Source organism: Scyliorhinus canicula, chromosome 18 (assembly GCF_902713615.1).
Source record: "Scyliorhinus canicula chromosome 18, sScyCan1.1, whole genome shotgun sequence".
Classification (NCBI taxonomy): Eukaryota; Metazoa; Chordata; class Chondrichthyes; order Carcharhiniformes; family Scyliorhinidae; genus Scyliorhinus; species Scyliorhinus canicula.
Window position 1 is genome coordinate 131,762,300 of NC_052163.1, and position 21,393 is coordinate 131,783,692.

The 21,393-nt window shown below is 57.0% G+C and overlaps 1 protein-coding gene across 2 annotated transcripts in view; it reads left to right on the plus strand.

Moving 5' to 3' along the window:
- Nucleotides 1-13,845: 13,845 nt before the first annotated feature.
- Nucleotides 13,846-21,393, plus strand: part of si:zfos-943e10.1 (GRAM domain-containing protein 2B) — a 122,097-nt gene continuing 114,549 nt past the window's right edge. The window contains exon 1 of one of the 2 annotated variants that reach the window (XM_038778307.1): nucleotides 13,846-14,041. The gene's annotated coding sequence lies outside the window, so the exon portion shown is untranslated. The remainder of the gene's footprint in view (nucleotides 14,042-21,393) is intronic. The other variant, XM_038778308.1, reaches the window with a different exon arrangement.

Genomic DNA, 21,393 nt, shown 5'->3' on the forward strand with positions numbered 1-21,393 from the left:
ACCTGTTTGGCCGCGATATGAACGCACCTTCAATGGCCATCAAGTCCTGGGGTTGGACTTGAACTGGAGCTTCAGGATCCGAGATAGGGACAGTACCCACAGTGCCACAGGATCTCCCACACACTGACCTGCCTGCAACCTAATTAGATGTTTTATTTTGGATTTGAATTGCTGGTAGTACTTGCTTTTGCAACTTGGGAGTGTTTATTTGAATATCTGCCTGACTTAGTCCAGATTAATTCTTGGAAACGATACCTGTTTTTGTTGTGCAGTAAAGACATCTTAATGATGGGAAATTGATACATTCACTTTCCGACTGCAGATATGTTCGATTGCCTGAGATAAGATCCAACTTTCAATGCTGTGTAGATTCTGGGTTTGTATTAAATAGCCCAGAGTTTTACAGTCAGTGGCATAGTGATGGCACTTATTGCTGACTTCATATATAAGTTTGCACTTTATTGGTACAATGGTAGAGGTTCAGAGATCTTGTCCACTCTGCCACAAGATGTGCCACAAATATATACATGCTTTTGAAAGTCAGATAATGATATCTGTGTCATGTTACAAAATCTCTCAATCCTCAGGTGCTGATGTCCGAATTGACCCTGACTTTTATTCACAAAGTGATGTCAAAGGCTCTTTCCAATGGGAATTAGTTCTAACGAATTTTCACAACTTTCCTTTCAGGTTTCCAAGCGCAATAAGGAAGCCTCCAGAGGATCGTCCAACATCCCAAAGCAGTTTCCAGATTTATGTACATCAGTGTGCGTGTTCTCCCATAGCTGCTGGTGCATCTCCATCAGAACAATGATGATGAACACTAATAGCTCAGCTCCACAGGAAAGGGATGCCATCTCCATTGGTGTTGCAGACAAATGGGGAAGTACAAATTTGAAGGAAATTCTTCCTCCTGCTCCCCTGATGTCGCATGGAGGCAGCTGACTTGCAGAGGAAGTCAGTTCATTTGTCTGCTAAATTACTCTTTTTTTGATGGAAAGTGCATCCAGACTTTTCAAATGAATAGAAATTGGACAGGGTTCACTAATCAATATTCAAAATTTTCAGGCTATACCATTTGCAGATAACAGCACCTTTGAAACCTGTGATCGAAGGCCAATGGGAGCAGATGCACAGGAATAACACTATCAACAGGTTCCCCTGCAAGCCATGCATCCACCATCCTGAACTTAGAATGATAGCGCCGCTCCAATTTGCACCTTTCCCTGCCACAACATACCCAAAGCACCTCTCTCTGCCATATTCTCCCTTCTCTCCTGTCTCATTTCTGCTCCACCCTAACCTCTCCATTTTCTCCTCTCCATAACCTTTCCTCTCGCCAACTCTCACCACACTCCACCAACTCCCCTCCACTTACCCTCTCGCCAACTCTCACCACACTCCACCAACTCCCCTCCACTTACCCTCTCGCCAACTCTCACCACACTCCACCAACTCCCCTCCACTTACCCCCTCCCCAACTCTCACCACACTCCACCAACTCCCCTCCACTTACCCTCTCCCCAACTCTTCCAACTCTCCCCTTCATCTCTTTCCCTTCCTGTCCCTCTCCACCCCTTTCCTAAATCTCCTCCTCATTCCCCTCAATACATCTTCACACCCTTTTCACCAAGTCTCCTCCACAATCTCCCAACTCTCCACTTCACCCCTCTCTCCCCTGTATTCCCTCAGGTCACCCTGCCCTCTACACAACCCTTTGTTTTGCTCCCCAAATTCTCACTATTCCCTTCCGCATGCATCTCCAACCCCCACTGACCCCACTCGCCAACCTGCCCCCAACTCGTTCCCAGCTCTCCCAGTCCCCAACTCATCCACCTTCCAGTGCCCCTACTCCCCACCCCAGCGCACCCACTCCCCGAGCGCGCCTGGCCCCCAGATTGAATGTTAGTGCCAATACCTCACTCCCTCAGGGTCAAAATCCAGGAACACCCTACCTAAGAGCACTGTAGATGTACCTACACATGGACTGCAATGCTTCAAGATGGCGACTAACCACCATAGATAGAGAGGAGGTCCAGAGTGGTCTTCAAGCTTAAAGTGGACAAATCTCCAAGGCCAGATGAAATGTATCCCAGAGTGAATTTAGGGAGGAAATAGCAGGGGTGCTGGCAATAATTCCCTCTCTGGCCACAGGAGTGGTGCCGGAGGACTGGAGGATAGTCAATGTGGTTCCATTATTCAAGAAGGGAGGAAGTGATAAACCAGGGGCGAAATTCTCCCAAAGGGAGACAAAGTGCCGACGCCGGAATGAAAACCAGAGTGTTTCACTCAGGCGTCGGAGGCCGCTCCTCGCCCCCATTCTCCTCCCCTGGGGGGCTAGGAGCGGTGGCGCGTCAATCTCGCCGCCGGGCCTTCACGCTTGCGTCAAAGTGGCGCCGCCTGAATGACGCGGCCGGCGGTGCCTGAATGACGTCACCCGCGCATGCGCAGATTGGCCAGTGCCAACCCGGGCATGCACGGTTGCCGTCTTCCCCTCCGCTGCCCCGCAAGACATGGAGGATTGATCTTGCGGGGCGGCGGAGGGAAAAGAGTGCGTCTCTTAGAGACGCCGGCCCGACGATCGGTGGGCACCGATCGCGGGCCAGACTCCTGCTGAGCACCCCTGTGGTGCTCGATTCGCCCTCCGCCCCCCACAGGCCCCACACGCAGTGGTCGCGCGCTGTTCATGCCGGCAGCGACCAGGTGTGGTTGGCGCCGGCATGAATCGGTCGGGTTCGGCAGGCTGCTCGGCCCATCTGGGCCGGAAAATCGCCGCTCGATCGGAGCGGCGATTCTCCTAGCGGCCTGTCGCAAAACGAGACACGCCGTTTTGGGGGGGGTGGAAGAATCGCGTGTGGGTGCCAGGGCGGCGTGGCGGGAATCGCCCGGCACTCCCGCGATTCTCCCACCCGGCGTGGGGTCGGAGAATCGCGCCCCAGGAAAATAATAATAATCTTTATTATTGTCACAAGTAGGCTTACATTAACACTGCAATGAAGTTACTGTCAAAAGCCCCTAGTCGCTACACTCCAGCGCCTGTTCAGGTACACTGAGGGAGAATTCACTATGTCCGATTCGCCTAACAGCACATCTTTCAGGACTTGTGGGAGGAAACCGGAGCACCCGGACAAAACCCACGCAGACACGGGGTGAACGTGCAGACTCCGCACAGACAGTTACCCAAATCGGGAATCGAATCTGGGACCCTGGAGCTGTGAAGCCACAGTGCTAACCACTGTGCTACCGTGCCGCCCAGTTAATGAGGGTGAGCTGGTGGATGTGGTATATTTGGACTTTCAGGAACTTCCAGTGGTGGCCATGGAGTGAGTGGTCGCACATTTAGTGGCTCTCGCTCAAGGTTGATTTTGTTGGTCCTTCCCCACCTCTATTGGAGTCGTTTTGAGGTTGAAAGGTACGTAAGTGCCCAGGGAAGGTAATACTCCTCTGGTGAGGCTGGTGTATAGGTCAGATTATGAGAAGTGCCAGGAGAAAGAGGGTCCTGATGGGGGAGCAGCGATGGTGAGTGTGCCTTTTGTTCTTCTTTGTTTGTTGATGGTTAGGTAAGGGAGGTGGGATGGAGGGTGATGGGGAGACCACCATGCTAACTAGGCGGGACACACTGCCCGGGTATCGGACACACTGCCCGGGGATCGGGGGCACACTGCCCGGGTATCGGACACACTGCCCGGGTATTGGGGACACACTGCCCGGGTATCGGGGGCACACTGCCCGGGTATCGGACACACTGCCCGGGTATCGGGGGCACACTGCCCGGGTATCGGGGACACACTGCCCGGGTATCGGGGGCACACTGCCCCGGGTATCGGGGACACTGCCCGGGTATCGGGGACATACTGCCCGGTATCGGACACACTGCCCGGGTATCAGGGACATAATGCCTGGGTATCGGGGACACACTGCCCGGGTATCGGGGACACACTGCCCGGGTATTGGGGTCACACTGCCCGGGTATCGGGGGCACACTGCCCGCGTATCGGGGACACACTGCCGGGTATCGGGAGCACACTGCCCGGGTATCGGGGGCACACTGCCCGGGAATCGGGGGAACACTGCCCGGGTATCGGGGCCACACTGCCCGGGTATCGGGAGCACACTGCCCGGGTATCGGGGGCACACTGCCGGGTATCGGGGGGCACACTGCCCGGGTATCGGGGCCACACTGCCCTGGTATCAGGGACACACTACCCGGGTATCGGGGACCAATGCCCGGGTATCGGGGACACACTGCCCGGGTATCGGGGACACTGCCCGGGTATCGGGACACACTGCCCGGGTATCGGGGACACACTGCCCGGGTATCGGGGACACAATGCCCGGGTATCGGGACACAATGCCCGGGTATCGGGGACACACTGCCCGGGTATCGGGAGCACACTGCCCGGGTATCGGGGACACACTGACCGGGTATCGGGGACGCACTGCCCGGGTATCGGGGACGCACTGCCCGGGTATCGGGGACCCACTGCCCGGGTATCGGGGACACACTGCCCAGGTATCGGGGGCACACTGCCTGGGTATCGGGGACACATTGCCCGGGTATCGGGGACACACTGCCCGGGTATCGGGGGGCACACTGCCCGGGTATCGGGGACACACTGCCCGGGTATCGGGGACACACTGCCCGGGTATCGGGGACACACTGCCCGGGTATCGGGGGCACACTGCCGGGTATCGGGACACTGCCCGGGTATCGGGGACACACTGCCCGGGTATCGGGCACACTGCCCGGGTATCGGGGACACATGCCCGGGTATCGGGGTCACACTGCCCGGGTATCGGGGACACACTGCCCGGGTATGGGGTCACACTGGCCCGGGTATCGGGGGCACACTGCCCGCGTATCGGGGACACACTGACCGGGTATCGGGAGCACACTGCCCGGGTATCGGGGGCACACTGCCCGGGAATCGGGAGCACACTGCCCGGGTATCGGGGGCACATTGCCCGGGTATCGGGGACACACTGCCCGGGTATCGGGGACACACTGCCCAGGTATCGGGGCACACTGCCCGGGTATCGGGGCCACACTGCCCGGGTATCGGGGACACACTGCCCGGGTATCGGGGATACACTGCCCGGGTATCGGGGGCACACTGCCCGGGTATCGGGGTCACTGCCCGGGTATCGGGGACACAATGCCCGGGTATCGGGAGCACACTGCCCGGGTATTCGGTGCACACTGCCCGGGTATCGGGGGCACACTGCCCGGGTATCGGGGACGCACTGCCCGGGTATCGGGGACCCACTGCCCGGGTATCGGGGACACACTGCCCAGGTATCGGGGGCACACTGCCCGGGTATCGGGGACACATTGCCCGGGTATCGGGGACACACTGCCCGGGTATCGGGGGCACACTGCCCTGGTATCGGGGACACACTGCCGGGTATCGGGGGCACACTGCCCGGTATCGGGGACACACTGCCCGGGTATCGGGCACACTGCCCGGAGTATCGGGGACACTGCCCGGGTATCGGGGGACACACTGCCCGGGTTCGGACACACTGCCCGGGTATCAGGGACACCAATGCCCGTGTATCGGGGTCACACTGCCCGGGTATCGGGGACACACTGCCGGGTATTGGGGACACACTTGCCCGGGTATCGGAGCCACTGCCCGGTATTCGGTGGCACACTGCCCGGGTATCGGGGGCACACTGCCCGGGTATCGGGGACACACTGCCCGGTATCGGGGGCACACTGCCCGGGTATCGGGACACACTGCCCGGGTATCGGGGGCACACTGCCCGTGTATCGGGGACACACTGCCCGGGTATCGGGTGCACATTGCCCGGGTATCGGGGTCACACTGCCTGGGTATCGGACACACTCCCCGGGTATTGGGGACACACTGCCCGGGTATCGGGGTCACACTGCCCCGGGTATGGGGCACACTGCCCGGGTATCGGACACACTGCCCGGGTATCGGGGGCACACTGCCCGGGTATCGGGGACACACTGCCCGGGTATCGGGGACACACTGCCCGGGTATCGGGGACACACTGCCCCGGATATCGGGGACACAGTGCCCGGGTATCGGGGGCACACTGCCCGGTATCGGGGGCACACTGCCTGGGTATCGGGGACACACTGCCTGGGTATCGGGGACATACTGCCCGGGTATCGGGGACACACTGCCCGGGTATCGGGGCACACTGCCCGGGTATCGGGGACACACTGCCCGGGTATCGGTGACACACTGCCTGGGTATCGGGGACACACTGCCTGGGTATCGGGGAAACACTCCCCTGGTATCGGGGACACACTGCCCGGGTATCGGGAGCACACTGCCCGGGTATTCGGTGCACACTGCCCGGGTATCGGGGGCACACTGCCCGGGTATCGGGGACACACTGCCCGGGTATCGGGGGCACACTGCCCGGGTATCGGGGACACACTGCCCGGGTATCGGGGGCACACTGCCCGGGTATCGGGGACACACAGCCCGTGTATCGGGGACACAATGCCCGGGTATCGTGGGCACACTGCCCGGGTATTGGGGACACACTGCCCGGGTATCGGGGGCACACTGCCCGGTATCGGGGACACACTGCCCGGGTATCGGGGGCACACTGCCCGGGTATCGGGGTCACACTGCCCGGGTATCGGACACACTGCCCGGGTATCGGGGGCACACTGCCCGGGTATCGGGGACACACTGCCCGGGTATGTGGGACACAATGCCCTGGTATCGGGGACACACTGCCCGGGTATCGGGGACACACTGCCCGGGTATCGGGGCACACTGCCCGGTTATCGGGGGCACACTGCCCGGGTATCGGGGCACACTGCCCGGGTATCGGGGACACACTGCCCGGTATCGGGGACACACTGACCGGGTATCGGGGACGCACTGCCCGGGTATCGGGACGCACTGCCTGGGTATCGGGACTCACTGCCCGGGTATCGGGGACACACTGCCCAGGTATCGGGGGCACACTGCCCGGGTATCGGGGACACACTGCCCGGGTATCGGGGACACACTGCCCGGGCATCGGGGGCACACTGCCCGGGTATCGGGTCACACTGCCCGGGTATCGGGGACACACTGACCGGGTATCGGGGACGCACTGCCCGGGTATCGGGGACGCACTGCCCGGGTATCGGGGACACACTGCCCGGGTATCGGGGACACACTGCCCAGGTATCGGGGCACACTGCCCGGGTATCGGGGACACACTGCCCGGGTATCGGGGACACACTGCCCGGGTATCGGGGGCACACTGCCCGGGTATCGGGGACACACTGCCCGGTATCGGGGACACACTGCCCGGGTATCGGGGACACACTGCCCGGGTATCGGGGGCACACTGCCCGGGTATCGGGACACTGCCCGGGTATCGGGGACATACTGCCCGGGTATCGGACACACTGCCCGGGTATCAGGGACATAATGCCTGGGTATCGGGGACACACTGCCCGGGTATCGGGGACACACTGCCCGGGTATTGGGGTCACACTGCCCGGGTATCGGGGGCACACTGCCCGCGTATCGGGGACACACTGCCCGGGTATCGGGAGCACACTGCCCGGGTATCGGGGGCACACTGCCCGGGAATCGGGGAACACTGCCCGGGTATCGGGGCCACACTGCCCGGGTATCGGGAGCACACTGCCCGGGTATCGGGGGCACACTGCCCGGGTATCGGGGCACACTGCCCGGGTATCGGGGCCACACTGCCCGGGTATCAGGGACACACTACCCGGGTATCGGGGACACAATGCCCGGGTATCGGGGACAAACTGCCCGGGTATCGGGGACACTGCCCGGGTATCGGGACACACTGCCCGGGTATCGGGGACACACTGCCCGAGTATCGGGACACAATGCCCGGGTATCGGGGACACAATGCCCGGGTATCGGGGACACACTGCCCGGGTATCGGGAGCACACTGCCCGGGTATCGGGGACACACTGACCGGGTATCGGGGACGCACTGCCCGGGTATCGGGGACGCACTGCCCGGGTATCGGGGACCCACTGCCCGGGTATCGGGGACACACTGACCGGGTATCGGGGACGCACTGCCCGGGTATCGGGGACGCACTGCCGGGTATCGGGGACACACTGCCCAGGTATCGGGGGCACACTGCCCGGGTATCGGGGACACATTGCCCGGGTATCGGGGACACACTGCCCGGGTATCGGGGGCACACTGCCCGGGTATCGGGGACACACTGCCCGGGTATCGGGGACACACTGCCCGGGTATCGGGGACACACCTCCCGGGTATCGGGGGCACACTGCCCGGGTATCGGGACACTGCCCGGGTATCGGGGACACACTGCCCGGGTATCGGACACACTGCCCGGGTATCAGGGACACAATGCCCGGGTATCGGGGTCACACTGCCCGGGTATCGGGGACACACTGCCCGGGTATTGGGGTCACACTGCCCGGGTATCGGGGGCACACTGCCCGCGTATCGGGGACACACTGCCCGGGTATCGGGAGCACACTGCCCGGGTATCGGGGGCAAACTGCCCGGGAATCGGGGGAACACTGCCCGGGTATCGGGGCCACACTGCCCGGGTATCGGGAGCACACTGCCCGGGTATCGGGGGCACACTGCCCGGGTATCGGGGCACACTGCCCGGGTATCGGGGCCACACTGCCCGGGTATCAGGGACACACTGCCCGGGTATCGGGGAAATGCCCGGGTATCGGGGACAAACTGCCCGGGTATCGGGGACACTGCCCGGGTATCGGGGACACACTGCCCGGGTATCGGGGACACACTGCCCGAGTATCGGGGACACAATGCCCGGGTATCGGGGACACAATGCCCGGGTATCGGGGACACACTGCCCGGGTATCGGGAGCACACTGCCCGGGTATCGGGGGCACATTGCCCGGGTATCGGGGACACACTGCCCGGGTATCGGGGACACACTGCCCAGGTATCGGGGGCACACTGCCCGGGTATCGGGGCCACACTGCCCGGGTATCGGGGACACACTGCCCGGGTATCGGGGACACACTGCCCGGGTATCGGGGGCACACTGCCCGGGTATCGGGTCACTGCCCGGGTATCAGGGACACAATGCCCGGGTATCGGGGACACACTGCCCGGGTATCGGGTGCACACTGCCCGGGTATCGGGGGCACACTGCCCGGGTATCGGGTGGCACACTGCCCGGGTATCGGGGACACACTGCCCGGGTATCGGGGGCACACTGCACGGGTATCGGGGGCACACTGCCCGGGTATCGGGGACACACTGCCCGGGTATCGGGGACACACTGCCCGGGTATCGGGGGCACACTGCCCGGGTATCGGGGACACTGCCCGGGTATCAGGGACACACTGCCCGGGTATCGGGGACACACTGCCCGGGTATCAGGGACACAATGCCCGGGTATCGGGAACACAATGCCCGGGTATCGGGGACAAACTGCCCGGGTATCGGGGACACTGCCCGGGTATCGGGGACACACTGCCCGGGTATCGGGGACACACTGCCCGGGTATCGGGGACACAATGCCCGGGTATCGGGGACACAATGCCCGGGTATCGGGAAACACACTGCCCGGGTATCGGGGTTACACTGCCCGGGTATCGGGGCACACTGCCCGGGTATTGGGGACACACTGCCCGGGTATCGGGGCACACTGCCCGGGTATCGGGGGCACTCTGCCCAGGTATCGGGGACACACTGCCCGGGTATCGGGGACACACTGCCCGGGTATCGGGGACACACTGCCCGGGTATCTGGGGCACACTGCCCGGGTATCGGGGACACTGCCCGGGTATCGGGGGCACACTGCCCGGGTATCGGGGACACAATGCCCGGGTATCGGGGACACTATGCCCGGGTATCGGGGGCACGCTGCCCGGGTATCGGGGACACACTGCCCGGGTATCTGGGACACACTGCCCGGGTAGCGGGTGCAGGGGTAAATGATGCGCAGCTCATGGTCACTTTTAACCTGCACATAGATTGAGTGAAATTCCTTTTGGTTTGTGTCGAGGGGCCTGTCATCTGCAGGTGTCCGTAGGGGGCAGGCATCCCGTTGATCACCCCCTGGCCCCGGGGCATCCCGCCGATGGCGGTGGACCCTGCTGCCCGGGCATCCTGGTGGATCGGTTCACATTGAAGTCGATGCATTAGACATTTGGGCCTATTTGATGGCACAAATGCACCTGCGCACCGAGGTCTGTGAGATCCTGGACGGGTCACCACTCGGCGCCTGGAAGGACCCCATAGCGTAAATGTTCAGGGCGACCATCACCTTGACAGCCACCGGGAGCGTGTGTCCTCCCCACATTCCCCCGCGGTGCCAGGTGCTCCCACGATATGGCAGATGTGTTGCACTGTCTCCCTGCTCAGCCGGAGTCTTCGAAGATATGCCCAGATTGGCAACTCCTCGAGTGACCTGGGCTGCCAGTACACATGAGGCCTCATGCTGTGCCCCCTTTGCACCTCCTCCTCGGCCTTTTTGGGCGGCTGGCTCTCCATCCTGGGTGTCTGCCTCCTGTCCCGCTGCTGCTCACTCCACTGCTGCCCACTCCGCTGCTGCCCACTCCACTGCTGCCCACTCCACTGCTGCCCACTCCGCTGCTGCCCACTCCGTTGCTGCCCGCTCCGCTGCTGCCAACTCCACTGCTGCCCACTCCGCTGCTGCCCACTCCACTGCTGCCCACTCCACTGCTGCCCACTCCGCTGCTGCCCACTCTGCTGCTGCCCACTCCGTTGCTGCCCGCTCCGCTGCTGCCAACTCCGCTGCTGCCCACTCCTCTGCTGCCCACTCCACTGCTGCCCACTCCACTGCTGCCCACTCCGCTGCTGCCCACTCCGTTGCTGCCCGCTCCGCTGCTGCCAACTCCACTGCTGCCCACTCCACTGCTGCCCATTCCGCTGCTGCCCACTCCGTTGCTGCCCGCTCCGCTGCTGCCTGCTCCGCTGCTGCCCACTCCGCCTTCTCTGCTGCTGCCCACTCCGCTGCTGCCCACACTGCTGTTGCCCACTCCGCTGTTTCCCACTCCACTGCTGCCCACTCTGCTGCTGCCCACTCCGCTGTTTCCCACTCCGCTGCTGCCCACTCCGCCCTCTCTGCTGCTGCCCACTCCGCTGCTGCCCACTCTGCTGCTGCCCACTCTGCTGTTTCCCACTCCACTGCTGCCCACTCCGCTGCTGCCTACTCCGCTGCTGCCCACTCCACTGCTGCCCACTCCGCTGCCGCCCACTCCGCTGTTTACCACTCCGCTGCTGCCCACTCTGCTGCTGCCCACTCCGCTGCTGCCCACTCTGCTGCTGCCCACTCTGCTGCTGCCCACTCCGCTGCTGCCCACTCCGTTGCTGCCCACTCCGCTGCTGCCCACTCTGCTGCTGCCCACTCTGCTGCTGCCCACTCCGCTGCTGCCCACTCCGTTGCTGCCCACTCCGCTGCTGCCCACTCTGCTGCTGCCCACTCCGCTGTTTCCCACTCCACTGCTGCCCACTCCGCTGCTGCAGCCTCCTCCTCCTCGAGCCGCTCCAGCTTGTGCAACCTCAGGGCATCCCCCAGGGCTGCGGCAATTGCTGGTTGTAATAATAATAATATTATAATAATCGCTTATTGTCACGAGTAGGCTTCAATGAAGTTACTGTGAAAAGCCCCTAGTCGCCACATTCCGGCACCTGTTTGGGGAGGCCGGTGCGGGAATTGAACCCACGCTGCTGGTCTTGTTCAACATTACAAGCCAGCTGTTTAGCTCACTGTGCTAAACCAGCTCCAGTATTCCAATATCCATTGTCAGCTGGGGATGAGAGGTCAACATGTTAGCATGGTGCGTATCCCCGTGCCCAACCAGGTTCTGCGGGTTACACGTGGCCCCGGTTGGCACTGCGGGCACTGCCCCTGCATGTTCCCCTCCATCTCCACACCCCTGGCTCCGCCTGTACCGGGCAGCTTGGGAGCCTCGGGCCCTGGCACCCATCCCTGTTGCCAGGGGTACCATCGACTGGCACTGCCCTTGCCAGGGATACACTCCACCGCCCTAGCCCGCCGCCCCCATAGGGGCTACAGTGGATTTGCCCTTGGGTGGGCAGCTGATGCCATGCCGGTGGGTGGCAATTATGTGGGGTGTGGCGAAGGGTGGGGTGCGCGGGTGAGGGAACCCTAATGGCAGTTGTCAATCAGCAGAACCAGGGGCCAAGGTGAGTGGTCAGTGGGGTGTGCAGCAAGATGGCTGCCTTGCAGGCTGTGGCAATGGTGGCCTGTACACTGCCCCAGTCCTGTGTAGGAAGGTCACCCCGGCCCATCTCCTGGTCACCCCCCTCCCCCTGGCCCTGGCAGCCCCCCCCCACCCCCACCCTACCCAGCCCAGCTGGTGTTCGGCCTGGCAGCCCACAGTTGCACCTCTCTGAGTCCTACCTCCTCCAGCAGGCATGTCGGTTTCACAAGTGAACCGCACCATTGGTGACTATCGGAGGAGGAGAATCGCGGAGGCCCCAGAGAATACCGGGGTGGGTGCGTTAACGATATGCAAACGGTGTTTACCGTCCATGCGTTCTGGGCCTCATTGACCCCACCATCGAGATGACGGAGAATTGCGATTTGGTGTCAAATTGGTGCCTGTCGCGATTCCCAATTTTGCCGTCTGCCAACAGAGAATCCGCCCTGTACGGTTTTCCAAGAAGCAGTTCAATATCGCACTCAGGGCGAAGGGGATCAAAGGATATGGGGGAAAGTGGGATTAGGCTATTGAGTTGGATGATCAGCCATGATCATAATGAATGGCGGAGCAGGCTCGAAGGGCCGAATGGCCTCCTCCTGCTTCTATTTTCTATGAAAGTGGTTCAGAGAAGATTCATCGTCCTGATTCCTGGGGTGAAGGGAAGGGATTGTCTGGAGGGATGTTGACCAGGTTGAGTGTATTCTCATTTAAATTTAGAAGAATGAGAGGTGATTTTATTGAAACATAGAAGAGCGAGTAGCAAACTCGATGGGAAGGTCAGAAATGTAAAGAAAACAGGATATCTGAAATAATATTAGAAAATGAAAATGTTGGGTATAGACAACAGGTTGATCATAATTCTGCAGTGTTGCACAAATCCCCCCCCCCCCCCCCCCCCCCCCCCCACACCAAATATCATGACAGGCGGAATAACTGGCAACATTTTTAGTGTCTTGTTTTTCATGATCAAATTGTAAAACTTCACTAATACGTATCTGTATATTTTGGCACACAATATATTCACACCATTACATGCCAATTCATGACTGTAACTTTTATTTTGCTATCAACTTTTCAAAAGTGTTGCAAGTGGATAAGTACCATTAAAAGTGCCCTATCAATCCTGCTCAAGCTGGTTTAGCACAGTGGACTAAATAGCTAGCTTGTAATACAGAACAAGGCCAGCAGCGCGGGTACCGACCTCCCCAAACAGGAGCAGAATGCGGTGACTAGGGGCTTTTTACAATAACTTCATTGAAGCCTACTTGTGACAATAAGCAATTATTATTATTAAGTACAATAAATATTGCGGTATTAAAAGTTTCTTCATCTACTGTTACAAAGCACGAGTGTATAAATGCAAAAGCAGATATTTATGTCCTTGGTTACATGCTGCATACAAAGCCCTTGACTTCTGATTTGACAAACTCAAATTCCTAGTGATAAATTAGACAGTAAATGCTGTGACAAACTACAGAGAAAACCCACAGTTTGCAATGGAACTGGGAGAGCTGTCATAATATTTAATTGATCCTTCCCTGACCTTTTGTATAGCCAGTGTTGGTAAGAAGCTTTAACCTATGATAACAAAAGCTTACCAACTGCATTGCATAATTTATTCTAAAGTGCTATATATATAGATGCTGCTGAGATAATGGGTGTGACTTTTGATCTGCTTTGCTGTTGAACTGTTTCAAGTCTCTCTGTGCTACTTTCCTGTTCTGTAACTGCTGTACAGTGTGGGGCAAAGCGCAAAGGAATCCTGGTTCTTACTGTCAAAGAGAAAAATAAATTTAACTACGATAAAAAGGAAAGACTAGATCCCGAGAGCTACTTAAATAGAGAAGCCTGCGTATTGCAAGGTAAGTGTGGCAAAGTAACAGCTCCCTGTCTTTGTGAAATTGACTTTGTCAGAAATATCAAACTATAATAGAGAAACATTTGGGCTATTTTAATTGACCTAGGGTTATATAGTTAATTCAAAGCTACTAATTGGATTGTTCAAGATGATCAAAGGACTTGATAGGATCGATGAGGTGAATTTCCTCTGCTTTGGAACTCAGAACAAGGTGAATAATCTCAATGTTAGGAAACACTTGTCCCACATGGAGAATAGTATAAACATGGAATACTCTTTCCCCACTCCTTAAAAGCTGAAGCTGGCGGTGAGGAGGAGGAAGAGGGGTTTAATTGAAAAAGTTAAAAGTTAAGATTTATTTTCATTATCCATTTATGTTGATGGAGTTAAATGAAGAAAAGGGGAAGCTTGTGGAGTATTTATATCGATACTGACCAGACCAAATGGCCTGTTTCTGTGCTGTAAATACTTGGTTTTCGGAAATCTCGTGCTGTTACAAGCATATTTTAGTAGTTGAAGAAGGAATCCTGGCCGTGAAATATTTACTTTGCTCTGAAACCAGCCAAAATGACCAGAACCACGGCTCAACCTATCATTCAAAGAAAGACATGTCTAAACAATGCAGCATACCTTCATTCTGCCGTGGAGCAGTAACTGAATTGTGCCGAGACCTTGAGGTGGGCATTCCTGTCCCTTCTGAAATGTAATATTGTCACTGCAAAAACTCATTGCGATGTGCTATAAAATTAAATGTATCTCAGCATTCTGAAACTGAATAACGTAGCTCCAGCAGCAACTCAATGACATTATCATATTTTCCTCCAGTTCTGACAAAAGATTCAAATGTACCCATTTGCAGAGATTTGATAGGAGGCGAAGCTTGAACTGCATTTTCAATTTTCCTCATAAAGTGGATCATATCCATGAAGGGCTTTACTTAACTTTAATACCAATAAACTTGAATAAAATATTTGGCAAGTCACGTTTTTTATTTTGTAGGTTTGAGCAGCTGGCAATTTGGATAATTTGCAAAAAGGTGAAATGTTCCTGAATTGTGATCTTTGCCTTCAGAGCTGATGTGTATATCTGCTCACTGTTAGCTTTGGAGTTTGCCCTACGTATTCTCCACGTACAAGTTCCTGGTTGTTGCACTTAGTAGGTCTTGAACTTACCAGGAATGAAAGGTCAAATGTATTTATCACCTTAATTTCAGTACACCTGCTATTGGTGCTTTCCTGCTTTGACATTTGTATTGCTTTGTAAACTTGTTATGGATTTTGAAGCAATGTTACAAGAGATTTAAATATCCAGCCTGTGCAGTTTGTATTGCATAGCACAAGAAAAAGTTTGACATATCAATCCAACTAAGGCCAAAGTTTGCTTTGTTACCATAAACATAGGTCCACCACTAATTCTTGCTTGCTTTGCCTGACTGCGGGAAATGTGAAGGGTTATTGGACACCCTCTTTGGTTCAGTGACCTGAGCAGCTTAATTTTATAGGACCTGACCCCTGCTGCTCTTGTATTTGTAGATAATCCAAGTGCATATAAATAGTAACCTTATTGAGACCTGAACTCAATATTCTCATCTTTCATACAAGTGATTGTTTAATTACTCAGAACGCGCGCAAAATAAACACTTAGAAAAATAAGGTTAGCTGGTTGTTGATGTCAGTCATTTTTCTCGTACGCAGGCAAAACATTTTAATGCCAGGTTGATGATCTTCTTTATTGATTAGGGAACTTAAGGTGAAGGAACCCTTAGTGAGCAATGACCACAATGTGATAGAATTTACCCTGCAGTTTGAAAAGGAAAAGCTGCAATCAGATGTAATGGTATCACAATTAAATAAGGGTAACTACAAAGATATGAGGGAGGAGCTGGCCAGAGTTGATTGGAGAAGGAGCCGAGCAGGGAAGGCAGTGGAACAGCAATGGCAGGGGTTTTTGGGGTTATTCGGGAGGCACAGCAGAAATTCACCCCAAGGAGGAGGAAACATGCTAAGGGGAGGACAAAGCATCCGTGGCTGATCAGGGACGCCCAGGACAGCATAAAAGCAAACGGAAAAGCAGACAAAGTGGCGAGAATTAGTGAGAGGCCACAGGATTGGGAATCATTTAAAAGCGAGCAGAGGACAACTAAAAAAGCAATAAGGAGGGAGAGGATGAAATATGAGTGCAAGCTAGCTAGTAATATTTTGGACTCAGTCCAGCGGCACCACAGTCAGGGAAAGCCGCCCCGTGCAGTGGGGGACATATTCGGGGCTGGGGGCACTGTGGTGAGTGAGTCTGGGACGTGCGAGCCTGCTGAAGGGGGGGACTATTTTGTGGGCCGGTTTCGCGAGGGCTGCCGCCATGCGCATACGTGGCCATGGACCCGGCAATTTTCCGGGCGGTACTGGAGAGGCCGGTGCTCTACGCTGCCTTCCTGCTAGCCACCCCCTCCCCAGGGAATTGGTGGCCCGTGCCTAATTTGCCAATGGTGCCGCCCCACTATCCCCACCCTCCCTCCCCTCTCTACAAACACCCCACAATTCCCCCACCTCCCAACGCATACCCCCACCCACCCCCTCTCCCCCAGTGACCTCAGTGATCCTCGGAATGCTTGGCCTTCCTGGCTCTACCATTACATCTAGGTGTATTCCCAGGATGCGCATCAGAAGTGGAGGCAGCCAGCTGCCTATATCATCCCGTGGCCTTCGATGCCCCTGACGGGCGTCCCCTTGGGGATCCGAGGCCAGAGGGCCCCACGCACATGTTGGCAGCACATGCACAGCTGTGTTGCTCTGTTCCGGGTGTTGGCTGTGAGATGTGATCTCATCAGAGGAGTGGAATATGAGGCAGCGTGAAGCCTATGAGGCCTCATTGAGTGGACCAATGAATGTTGAATAGTGTGGCCGGCTTCGCTGGGCCGAGGCACCGGGAAGCTCATGGCAATTCCCGCTCGCTACCACACTTAGAAACCTTTCTGGAGAATCGCGCCCAATGTTTTTATAACACTCATGAAGTTCATGCCACAGTACAGGCCAGGATTGACCCTCATTCTTCACCCCCCATGGACGATTACTCGCGTGCATGCCCACGACGGGTTCTGCTTGCCAGGTGCACGGTGTGCGGCACCTGTTGTGATTTGAGCACAATGAGGTGACTGGACAATCTGGACGGTGGGTGAGATCGACTATCAGGCGTGATGGCCTGATTATTATATGTAACTGTATTCAAATAGGGATCCTGACATTCAACATTGGGATTCCTGTTCGGTCTCTGTTCCCCTCCCAATCGGGATAGGGCATCGGGGGCCCGTTGAGCTTACCGGGGCGATACAAGATCTCGTAGTTATAGGTGGAGAGCTCGATCCTCCACCGCAAGATTTTATCGTTTTTGATCTTGCCCCGCTGTGTGTTGTTAAACATGAAGGCTACCGACCGTTGGTCAGTCAGGAGAGTGAATTTCCTGCCAGCCAGGTAATGCCTCCAATGCCGCACAGCTTCAACAATGGCCTGGGCCTCTTTTTCGACGGAGGAGTGTCAAATTTCAGAGGCATGAAGGGTTCGTGAAAAGAATGCCACAGGCCTGCCTGTCAGGTTGAGGGTGGCGGCCAGAGCAACGTCTGACGCATCGCTCTCCACTTGAAAGGGTAACATCTCTTCGACCGCGTGCATCACGGCCTTGGCGATGTCGGCCTTAATACGGCTGAAGGCCTGTTGTCAGAGTAGACTGAATGAGTGGGCGGGCCTTGTCCGCATAGTTTGGGACCCACTGGGCATAGTAAGAAAAGAACCCCAGGCAGCGTTTGAGGGCCTTGGGGCAGTGGGGGAGGGGGAGTTCCATGAGGGGGCGCATGCGGTCAGGGTCGGGCCCCAGAACTCCGTCCTGGGCCACATAGGGGCTGGTTTAGCCGGAATGTGGCGACTAGGGGCTTCTCACAGTAACTTCATTGAAGCCTACTCGTGACAATAAGCGATTTTCATTTTCATTTCATTTTTTCGTAGCCGAGGATGGCTAAGCGGTTTGTGCTGAACACGCACTTCTCCTTGTTGTAGGTGAAGTTTAGGAGAGTGGTGGTGTGGAGAAATTTGGCAAGGTTGGCATCGTGGTCCTGCTGATCGTGGCCGCTGATGGTGACATTGTTTAGGTACGGGAAAGTGGCCCGCAGCCTGTACCGGTCGACCATTCGGTCCATCTGCCTTTGGAAAACTGAGACCTCATTGGTGACGCCAAAGGGAACCCTAAGGAAATGGTAGAGGCGGCCATCGGCCTCAAAGGCAGTGTATGGGCGGTCCGCCTTACGGATGGGGAGCTGGTGGTAGGCGGATTTTAGGTTTACAGTTGAGAAGACCCGGTACTGTGCAGTCTGATTGACCGTATCAGATATGCGTGGGAGGGGGTACACGTCGAGCTGCGTGTACCAATTGATGGTCTGGCTGTAGTCCACGACCATTCTGTGTTTCTCCCCAGTTTACACCACTACCACTTGGGCTCTCCAGGGGCTACGCTCCGGACCGTGAGCGTGGCTATACAGTACCCCCGGATCGCCACGGAGTGGGACCCGGAGGCCAGGGAGATTCTCTAATTGGTGGGGTGGACCATGAGGGAGCAGCGCCTTACCGTATCGGGATGGATGAAGCTTTCGGTGCTCCCGGAGTCCAGCAGACAAGAGGTCTCGTGCCCATCGATCCTCACGCTTGTCGAGGCGGTGGCTAGATTGTGCGGGTGAGACTGGTCAATCGTGACCGAGGCGAGTCGCGGCTGGTCGTCGCTGGTCTCGGACAATGGGGTGCCCGGGGGGCACGGGCCCTGGTACAATGGTGGTGCCCATGTGCCGTGAGGTGGACAAGATGGTGGCGCCAATGGGCCGCACGTGGTCCGAGGAGGGGAAGATGGTGGCGTCCACTGGCTGCGCGTGGTCCGAGGAGGGGAAGATGGTGGCGTCCACTGGCTGCGCGTGGTCCGAGGAGGGGAAGATGGTGGCGCCCACTGTCCATACGCGGGTGGAGTCGGGGCGATAGCGGAGACTGAGCAGGCCTGGCACACCGCGGTGAAGTGCCCCTTCTTGTCGGAGGCCTGGCAAAGGGCGCTGCGGGCCGGGCAGCGTTGGCGGGGGTGTTTTTGCTGCCCACAGAAGTAACATCTGGGGACCCTGGGGTTGGCTGGCTTGCGCCTGGCACAGGCGTAGGATTGGCTGAATGGGGTCCCCAGTGGGGCGGCAGTTCACGGAGTCCACAATGAGTAGGAGGAGTGGGCCGCGCGGCCGGGGGTGTAGGCCTGGATATTGCGCGAGGCGATTGTCATCGATAGCGCCAGCTTTTTGCTTTCTGCGAGGTTGAGCGTGGCCCCCTCTAAAAGTGGTGGTGGATGTGTCTGACCCTATTCCCGTATCGAAAGCTCCCGCATGAGGAGGTTGGAATGTTCCGTGGCTGTGGCAGCCTGATAGTCACAGTCTCTGACCAGGGGAATTAAAGCACGCCAGAAATCTTCTACGGACTCACCAGGGAGCTGACTACGAGTAGAGAGTATGTGGCTGGCGAAGAGCGTGTTCGTCCGCTGGGCGTAATTCTCTTTCAGTAGCGCCATGGCTTCATCATAGGTCGGTGGGTCCTGGATAAGCGGAAAAACGCTGGAGCTCAGCCGCGTGTAGAGGATCTGGATCTTCTGAGCTTCTGGAATTGGGTCTGGTGCAGACCTGATGTAAGCTTCGAAACAAGCTAGCCAATGTTCAAAGTCCTTTTTGGCGTTGCTTGATTGAGGATCCAGCTGCAGGCGATCCGGCTTGGTGCGGAGGTCCATCTTTTGAAAACTTTAATGTAATAAATTGATGCACGATCAATTGCACAAAGACGAGAGTTGAATACAACTGAGGCTTTATTACACTAAGATGTGTGGCCTCCTACAGCAGCTGGCGAAATGGCTGCTGTACGGGGAGCACACATATTTATACTCCGCCTACTGGGCGGAGCCAGCAGACAGGGACTACCCCCATACCTGTAGTACAGGGCCTTTGCACACCTCTCCTAATTTATACAACAGTGATGATTACCACAAAGAGGAAGAAGTTTCTTCCTTTTGTGGTTGTGATGTATGAACTCAATGCCTGAATGAATCATCCTTTTTGTTCCAAAAGAATGTCTTTGAATGCCCTCTTCCAGCATCACAGCTGTGAGGCTGTGTGGCGAATCGCTGGTTCAGATTTGGTGATTCTCTCTCTTTCTCCTGGTCTTCATTCAGCTGTTTTCTTTATTTCTTAAAAAAAAGGGCGAGGCAGCAGATTTTACAAAAATCCAAAGACCTTCAGCCAATTCCAACATAAGACCATTGGTGCGATTTCCCAGCAGCACCTGATGCTACTATTCCTGGTGAATAGCAACGGACCCAAAAATGGGTTTTGGTCTGGTGGCGAGCTGATTGCAATGCTCCCTACCCACAGTGTCCGACCCGATCCAGATCACGTCCTCGCTGGGCGTGATCCAGATCCGCATATTTAAATGAGACAGGAGCTGCACTGGAGCAGCGGGAGGCTGGTGTGAATCAATGCTGGTTTACAAAAACCAGACATGGTGGCCACACCGGGTTTTGGGGGGGGGGGGGGGCTCAAGAGGCCGTTGGAACCCCCAGGTGGTTGGGCACAGGGCAGGACAGTGTCCAGGAACTGTCCCTGGCACCTGGATAGTGCCAACTTGACACCAGCAGGTTGCCAGGTGCAGTGCCTGAGTGCCTAATGGCACGGCCAAGGGGTAGGGCCTGAGGGAGCTATGCCCATGAAAGGGAGGCATGAAGGGGTGCATTAAGTGGGGGGGGGTTATGAAGAGTGGGGGTTGACCGAGTGAGCAGGAGGACTGAAAGGGCTGTAGCCTTAAAGGTGCGGGGCCCCCTCAGCGACCCCTAATGGGGTATGCTGATTCGGGGGTTGGGGATGGGATGCCCTGATGCCGTTGATGGCAGACGAGAGTGGGACCAGTTCACCCTCATGCCTGGCTGGTGTGGGGGCAAAGGTTGCCCCTCCGGGGTTAAGGGTTGGGGTGTTGCCCATGTCTGCAGGGGGTCATGATGACCATAGGGGTGGGGGTGGGGGACCCTCAATCTCACTTTGTGTTCTGGGCCACCCATTAAGTGCCAATGCCGGGACTGAATCGCTGGTGTTTTACTGACAAGCTGCAGCCACATATCGTGCTCCCCACCCCACACACAATCATCCCGGCTAACAAGATAGCAGCACAAAGAGTGGCACCCTGGTTCACTGACTCAGAGCTCGAGACCCTGATGGACGCCATGCAGGAGAGGTGGGTCTCCTGGGGCGGGAAGGAGGCTGCCACCGATTGCCATATACCGGGCCCCGGCGCAGGTGGCAGAGGCCCTGAG